Below are 8967 nucleotides of genomic sequence, written 5' to 3'. Positions count from 1 at the left end.
TTCAAGAGTGACGTACCATGACGGAAGAAACGTGTCTTGAAAGAATAAAAGAAGATCAGATCCGATCAGAAGCATGCGAGGAAAGCAATGATGCTTTGTTGATCCGATGCTGACAACCGGTAGTAGATGTTCAACACGTGTCACAATCTGAAAACCGGCTATGTCATCCTATGCTCAGAGTCACCTGCATGAATGCCAGGTGTTGAGGAAGTTGAAGCGTGCAAGCAACCTTTCTATAAACAGGCGTGATAATGATCGACCAATCTGCAAGAGAGAGAAGAAAGTAACCGTTGGCTACTTTCAGCTATAAAAGGAAGTCGAAACGTCTTCATTCAATGCAGTTCGGCAGTTGTAGTTGTGAGCATCATAAGTTCTGAAAGTCATAAAGCATTAAATTCTAGAGAGATAAAGTCCTGTATTCCAAAATCGGCGTGCCTAAAACCGGAAGTTCTTTGTGTGTTATTGTGTTGTGTTGGTGTATTACATCAAAAGTGTGAGTTTGGTGTAACCGGCGAGTAGCGAAGTTGGGCTCGACCGGAAGTGTAATTGTAACTCTAAAGAGTTAGTGGAGATCCTTCTCATAACCTGAGAAGAAGGGGTGACGTAGGAGGGTTTGCTCCGAACATCCATAAACAAATCTCTTGTCTCGTGTTCTTTCCTTTGCTTTCATTTCTTGCTTACTTAACCTTAACCTCAAAACCAATCATACTCCTAAAACCGGTCACTCATATCCATAAAACCTACTCCTTCTAAAACATCATCTAAAAGTCGCATTCGTTGCTTCAACCTGAAACAGACATTTCCGCCCTTGAACCCGGTTCAAGAGTCTGTGACAGATTGTGTAGTGCTGAGAACGGTTATAGTCTTTAACCGGACTATCACCAAAGAGTGTTGTGTGTTGTGTAAGCGGCCACCCTTCCCAAAAACCGGAAACACCCCGGTCCTCCAAGGGCATCCCCGATCCTAACAAGTGGTATCAGAGCGAGGTTCTTAGCACTCAAGCAACCTAAGAAGATGGGAAGCATGACCCACAGCGACAAGCCGCCAATGCTAAACAGCGAAGCGTTTAGCAGTTGGAAGAAACAGATGTATCTACATCTGATTACGTTAGATGATGAGATTAGCCGAGTCCTGAAAGAGGGACCGATCAAGATCAACAAGGAGGAAAGCCAATGGACGAGTGAAGATCGGAGAAGAAGTAATCTGGATAACCATTGCATGAGGCATATCTATAAGGCTATAGATAACAACACTTTGAACAAAATATCAGAGTGTGAAAATGCAAAGGAAGCCTGGGAAATGATCATTTAGATCCACGAGGGAAACGAAAGAACCAAGGAGAACAAAATCTTGGTGGCTACGCAGAAGTATGAAAACATAAGGATGAAACCGGGAGAAAATATGAAGGAATTCAGCAACCGGTTCACCAGTGTAGTAAACGAGCTTCAGACACTCGGAAAGAAATATGACAACCGAGAAGTGATCATCAAAGCTTTAAGATCACTGCCAAGCACGTGGGATATCAAGACCATGGTGATGAGGGAATCAAGCACCCTTGGGCAGATGAAGTTGCATGATGTGTTTGAGGATTTGAAAGCATACGAATTCGAGATCAAGTCTCGGATCGAAGATGAAGCATCCACATCAACCGCAACAAGAGCTTTGGTCACATCGGTGGAACCGGCGGCTCCAGTATCAACCGCACCGACTCCAGTCAAAAACACCGATCAAATTACCGACGATGTGATGGCGATGCTAGCTCAGAAATTCGGGAAATTCATGAAGAAGAGCCAGCCACCATCTAATAATGATTTTAATTATAACTATGTAGATAAATCAAACAAGAGATGTTATAACCGTGATGGTTTTGGACATTTCAGGTCAGCGTGTAGAAAACCAAGAAGAGACGATAGAAAACCGGAAGGAAACTATCAAGGAAATAATTATCAAGGGAATAACTATCAAGGCAACCGGTATCAGGGAAACAATTATCAAGGAAACAATTATCGGGGAAACAACAATAACCAACGAAATGACTACCGAAGAAACGATGATCAACATGCTGATGAAGGAAAGGAGATTCAAAAAGCACTCATTGCATCCGACGGTGGAAGCGAGTGGGCATACTCCAATAATGAAGATAGTGAAGAGAAAGTAACCTGCTTCATGGCAAACGACGAAGAGGTATTTGATTTCTCTTCTGATGAGTTTACTAAAGAAGACCTAGTCTCTGCACTCAACCAAATGGTTGCTGAGTTTAGAAATATATCTGCGTATATACCAACTCCTATAGAACCTAAAACCGAACAAACAAATAATGTATATGATAAAACATGTGAAATCGAAACGTATGAACCGGATGAACTATTCTCCGATAATGAGAAGACAGTTCAACCGGTAACCGAAACCGATGAACGAGCAATGTACGTCACGGCTGCGTGGGAGAGATCACGTCAAGCAGTGAAACGAATGTGTAACTATAAAAGACATCCGAAATGTAGATATGGTATCGGCTATGAACCAATTAAACAAAATGAAACAAAACAACCTAACGGGATGAAACTAACGAAAATTAATCTTCCATTTATAAAATTTTTTAAAAGTTCTCAAACCGAAAATAACCTAAAACCGGAAGAAACGCTTAAGTATGTCGGCCCTAACGAATCTGAAAAATGGCTTCATCCTGAGAGAAGGAAAGTCAACCGGAAACCAAGTAAAACAAATAAAACTCGACATCAAAGAAGCCCATCACCACATAAGGCATTTTTGAGCAACAACCAAGAAGTTAAGCCAAATATTATCAAAACAATAACCGGGAAAGTGATCCGACTCATTCAAGTCTGGATCCCAAAGGGACTAATCAACCATGGACCCAACTAAATGTGGGTACCAAAAAGGTGTAAATAATTGTTTGTTGCAGGTTAGGAAGAGCAACCGGTTAAAGAATTCTGAATGGTACTTGGACAGTGGATGCTCAAGGCACATGACCGGAAACAAGGAGCTACTGACCGACATCAAGTACGAAACCGGAGCATTCATCACATTTGGGGACAACTCAAAAGGTAAAACCGTGGGCAAGGGTAAGATTGTCCTGAATTATCCATAAATAATGTACTATTGGTAGAAAAACTAAGCTTTAACCTGTTAAGCATAAGCCAAATGTGTGATGTGGGCTACAAAGTTGAATTTCATAAAAACTCATGTTTGGTCAAAAATCAAGATAATGACACTTTGCTAACCGGTAACCGGATATGAAACATTTACAAAGTAAATTGGAAAACAGATTTCGAAAAACCTGTGTGTATGATAGCCGGAAATGACCCAAACTGGCTTTGGCATAAACGGTTAAATCACTTGAATTTCAAAACGATTAACTTTATTTGTTCCAAAGAACTGGTTCACGGTTTTCCAAATGTTAAGTTTTCAAAAGATAAAGTATGTGTTGCATGTCAAATGGGGAAACAAGTGAAATCATCTTTCAAAAGTAAAGGAAATTATCAATCTGAAAGATGCTTAGAACTCTTGCATATGGATCTGTTTGGTCCGGTTAAAGTAACCAGTTTAGGAGGCATGCATTATACTATGGTGGTTATTGATGATTACTCCAAATTTACTTGGGTCACTTTCCTAGCTTCTAAGAATCAAGCAACCCAAAACTTGATTAAACTGATTTTGAGAATACAAAATGAAAAATCTATTCGAGTAAATAAAATCAGAAGTGATAGAGGAACTGAGTTTATAAACAATAATTTAACTACTTTTCTTGATGATTCCGGTATTAGGAACGAGTTGTCTAGTGCCAGAACTCCTCAACAAAATGGCCTGGCTGAGAGAAGAAACCGAACTCTCAAGGAAGCCGCAAGGTCAATGATAGCTGATTCGGGTATCGCTAAAAAATTTTGGGCTGAAGCTATCAACACCGCTTGCTATACACAAAATCGATCTTTAGTAACTAAACGGTTTTCGAAAACTCCTTTTGAAATTTATTTTGATCAAGTTCCAAGTGTACGGTATTTTCGAATTTTTGGTAGTAAATGCTTTGTTCACAATAACGGCAAGAATTACTTGACCGCTTTTGATGCTAAATCCGATGAGGGAATAATGTTGGGATATTCAGCTGTGAGTAAAGCCTACAGAATATACAATACTAGGACTTTAACAGTTGAAGAAACCGCACACGTTGTTTTCGATGAATCGGTTGAGCGAAACACTGCATTACCCTTCGACCTTCACAACAGAATGGAAAATTTCAATATCTATTCTGATGATGAAGACGAGGTTCCGGTTTTTAGACGCTTTGTCAAGGACCAAGCGGTTGATGTTGAAATTCAGCCTGATCAAGCTGCCTTACCGCAGAAAGTTGACGCTTCAGTTTCTACTGAAGAAATCGGTCGGTCTGACTCTGTTCAGCCTACCGATCAGTCTAACCTTGATCAGCCAGTCGAAAGCTTGGTAGACACGTCTCGGATTAACCTCAGAAGGAACAAAAATCATCCTCTTGAACTAGTAATAGGTAACATATCCTCACCCGTCCGAACTAGGCAACAAAATTTGGATCACTATGGAAACTCTGCTTTCATATCACAAATTGAGCCGAAAAAGGTGGATGAAGCACTGTCAGATCCAGAGTGGATCTTGGCAATGCAAGAGGAATTAAACGAGTTTGAGAGAAATAAAGTCTGGTACCTAGTCCCTAGACCGAAAAACAAACCGGTTATAGGCACACGATGGGTATTAAGAAATAAACTCAATGAAGACGGTTTAGTTACGAGGAACAAAGCCCGGTTAGTGGCTCAAGGCTATAAACAGGAAGAAGGCATTGATTTTGAAGAATCATTCGCCCCTGTAGCTAGACTTGAGGCCATTAGAATATTTTTACCATATGCAGCTTTTAAAAACTTCAAAATTTATCAAATGGATGTTAAGAGTGCTTTTCTAAACGGTAAAGTAAATGAAGAGGTGTATGTTAACCAACCTCCAGGTTTTAAAAATCCAGAACATGAAAATCACGTTTACCGGCTGAATAAAGCCCTTTACGGTTTGAAACAAGCTCCAAGAGCTTGGTATGATACCTTGACACAATTCTTATTTGATCACAAATTTACAATAGGTTCGGTAGACAAAACCCTTTTCAAATTTGAAAGAAAGGAACAAATTTTACTTGTTCAAATTTATGTTGATGACATCATATTCGGGTCAACCGATCCAAAATTATGTGATAAGTTTTCGAAAATGATGACTGATAGATTTTAAATGAGTATGATGGGGGAAATGAGTTTCTTTCTAGGACTTCAGGTTAAGCAGATTGAAGCCGGAATCTTTATAAGTCAACCAAAGTATACAGCCGAACTGCTGAAGAGATTTGGGATGGATACATGTGCCGAAGCGGCTACGCCAATGAGTCCTTCCGTGAAGCTGGACAAAGATGATGATGGTCAAGCCGTTGACATCACAGCATATCGAGGAATGATCGGATCGCTGCTGTATCTCACTGCAAGCCGACCTGACATTCTGTTTGCGGTTGGAGTATGCGGAAGGTTCCAAGCAAATCCAAAGCAATCTCATTACACTGCGGCCAAAAGAATCCTAAAATATTTGAAGGGAACTCAAGAAGTGGGACTTTGGTACCCAAAAGACTCGAGCTTCAATCTAATAAGCTATTCAGATGCCGATTACGCGGGGTGCAAAATCGACAGAAAGAGTACAAGTGGAACCTGTCAGTTTCTGGGTGACCGGTTAGTTACTTGGAGCAGCAAGAAACAAACATCCGTTGCAACTTCAACCACAGAGGCGGAATACCTAGCGGCTGGAAGCTGCTGTGCACAACTCCTCTGGATTCAACAGCAACTTAGGGATTTCGGAATAGAAGCCAAGGAGTCTCCAATCTTTTGTGACAACACCAGCGCCATAGCAATTACATACAATCTGGTGTTGCACTCAAGAACAAAGCATATCGACATTCGACATCATTTCATCCGGGAGCATGTTCAGGAGAAACACATCCGGCTGGAATATGTGTCGACCGAGCAACAAGTAGCGGACATATTCACGAAACCGCTACAGGAAGCTAAGTTTTCACATTTTCGAAATATTTTGGGTCTTACTAATCTTAATCAATTGATATAATCATAATGCATGCTTATATATAAAACCGGGATATGTGTTCAGGGAGAAGCAAAAGCTTCTCAAACCATACTCAAATAGGCCATTAATAAATCAAATATCCTAACCGGGAGGAAGTCTCTGGTTATGCCCGATCACTTCATAATTTCAAATCAAATGTATGTTTACTATACGGTTGAAATAACCGGGCTGAAGTGGATAAAACAAATCCAAAGTTGAACAACTGTTGACATTAATCAACTTTTTCTTCATAAATGGAAATATCCTACTAAAACCGGTCATGAAAAACCGCTTAGTACATATGCACTCTAGTCTGATGAAATGAACTTTTCCGGTTAACCTGAGATGTCTGACTAAGTTTTCATGCATATTTTGAAAAATGAAGCCTATAATTAATAAAAACAAGTCTACCACAATCGAGATGACGACATGTGTCCATCATCAAGAGAGGGAGACTCACATCTTGTCAATAGATATTTTTTAATCATTGCTATCTTAGTAATAATTAGATTTACCTTGGAAATAACCATTAGTTACTTCAACAAGTTAAGTCTATTAAATAGCTGATGACATCATCAGGCATGCTTAACCTCATTAAAGACCAAGCCGAATCCCCGGGCTATATAAACCATCCTTAATCCTTTTCAAAACATCACAAGTTCACTATTCACAAGTATCATTCTTGAGATAAAATCCTCTCTCTCTCAAAAACATGAATACCAACTCCCTAGCCAAGAAAATCCTATTGGCAGATTTTGAATCAATCTACCAATATGAGGATCATGAAGTAAAGGAAATGTTCTTAGCCATAGAAAGGAGTGGGCTAAGAAGCTTTCTTGAGAACAGGTTCATCATCGACTACCTTGTGGTCGAAGAACTCTTTGAGACCGCGAAAGAGGTGCATCGAGATATACTCGTTGCACAGGTCTACGGTTAGAAATTCCTATTCAGCGAGACGGATTTCGCTGTATATTGCGGTTTACCCAATGAAGGGGTAACCGACCTAACCTACTCCCCGGTGACAATGGAAAAAATGTGTCGCCGGTTCTCAGGATCTGACATCCCGGTTAAACCCTGGGGTGCTAAGAGTCAACTTTCTCACAAGTACCAGATTCTCTGCGAGATTCTGGGAAAATCTGTCTTGTGCAGAGAAAAGAGTTACTACTACACCCAAAGGGTCTTCGAGATGATGATCGCCGTAACGGTAGGGACACCGGTTAACTAGTCCTGGATCATCTTCAGTAACCTGAAGAAGATGCTTCTCTCCAACAAGACCGGCTACGCTCCTCAGCTGAGCGGTTTCTGTGCAAGTCTGGACATCCACTCCGGACCCTTCGTCACTCTTCACCCAAGGCACGTGCTCACCAAGGAAAGAGTACAAGAGATGATCGACCGGTGGGAAGCTGTCAAAGCCAGAAGAATCCAAGCGGCCGAGGCATCAAATGCTCAAGCGGCTGAGTCATCAAATGTTTAAACCTGTTCCTTCTTTCTTTCTTTTCTTTTCACAAAACCGGTACTTTTGCTGTACTACCGGTTTGGTACTCCAATTAATGAATCAAATCTCTTTCCTTTCCAAGTCAAAATCTAAAATATTCAATGCGTCATATCAAAATAAATCATATCACTCTTGGAAACACAAATTATCATTATCAAAAAGCATGCCTGACTTGATTTGACAAGACATGTCTTTATGCTCTTGGAAAATCACAAAAACATTAATGACTAAGCATAAACGGCTAGATTTTTCAAATCCTCTCATTAAATGCTCTCATTCATTCCAGGCTATAAAAGGGGACTCAACCTCCATTTTCAAAACACGCCTTCAAGCATTCTTCTCTCTAAAAACTCGAAAGCTCAAGAATTCTCTCAAAATCTTCTCCACCACTCATCACCATATCTGCCGAGCTAAGAAATACTCTTATTATTGATTTTGAGGATATCAAGGATAGCGCCTACTATGACTGCAATTTTCAGCATATCATAGAATCTGGCTTGCAAGGTTTTCTCAAAGGTTCGGACACCATCCTCGTGGAGGAGGTGTGCGAATTCTACAACAACGGTGCCATTCTGGATGATGGCAGCATTCGCACCATCATCGACGGTCAATTCCTCCAGTTTTTTGAGGAGGAATTCGCCACCTTCTTTCACCTTCCGACCGAAGGTTTCTCTGATTTTCCGACGCCGTATTTACCGGCTAAGGAAACCTTCTTCAAGATCTTCTCTTCATCCTACACTCATATTAAGGATTTTGGGAAGAAAGAAAATCTCGCCCCTCACTACCAGCTCTTTCACGATCTGGTCCAAAGGTCTATCATAGGCCGAATGCCCAACCAGAATTACAGCCGGGAGGCATTCGATATTATGATAGCCATCATCCGCGACTCCGTCATCAACTGGGCGTCCTATCTTTTCAATAAGCTGAAGCAGCTTATGACCGGTAAAAGAGGAAAGATCAGCTACGCTCCTCAAATCACCCGGTTTCTCATGTCCAAGCGTCGCAACCTTTGGAACCGGTGTTCCGGTTGGACCATCCAACACCATCACCATAGAAATGATATACAAGTGGTTAACAAGAATTGAGGAACGGTTTCCTCAAAACACCATTGGAAAGTGGTATGAAAGGAGGTTGGAAGGAGGATGGTTCACAGAATAATTTTCTTTCTTTTCGTTTTCTTTTCGGTTTCTGGTCATTTTGCTGTACGACCAGAACCGCCCCAAATGTTAATCATCTTCCCTTATTAATGAAATATTTCAATCCTTAAAAGTCTCCGGTTTTCCTTTGTCTTATCATTCCTTCCGGTTTTTCAAACTTATACAAAATGTTAAAGTTAACCTAAAACTTCT

Source organism: Impatiens glandulifera, chromosome 1, assembly GCF_907164915.1.
Source record: "Impatiens glandulifera chromosome 1, dImpGla2.1, whole genome shotgun sequence".
In the NCBI taxonomy this organism is placed as follows: domain Eukaryota; kingdom Viridiplantae; phylum Streptophyta; class Magnoliopsida; order Ericales; family Balsaminaceae; genus Impatiens; species Impatiens glandulifera.
The sequence above is the reverse complement of the archived record's forward strand: the minus strand, read 5'-3'. Positions refer to the sequence as shown.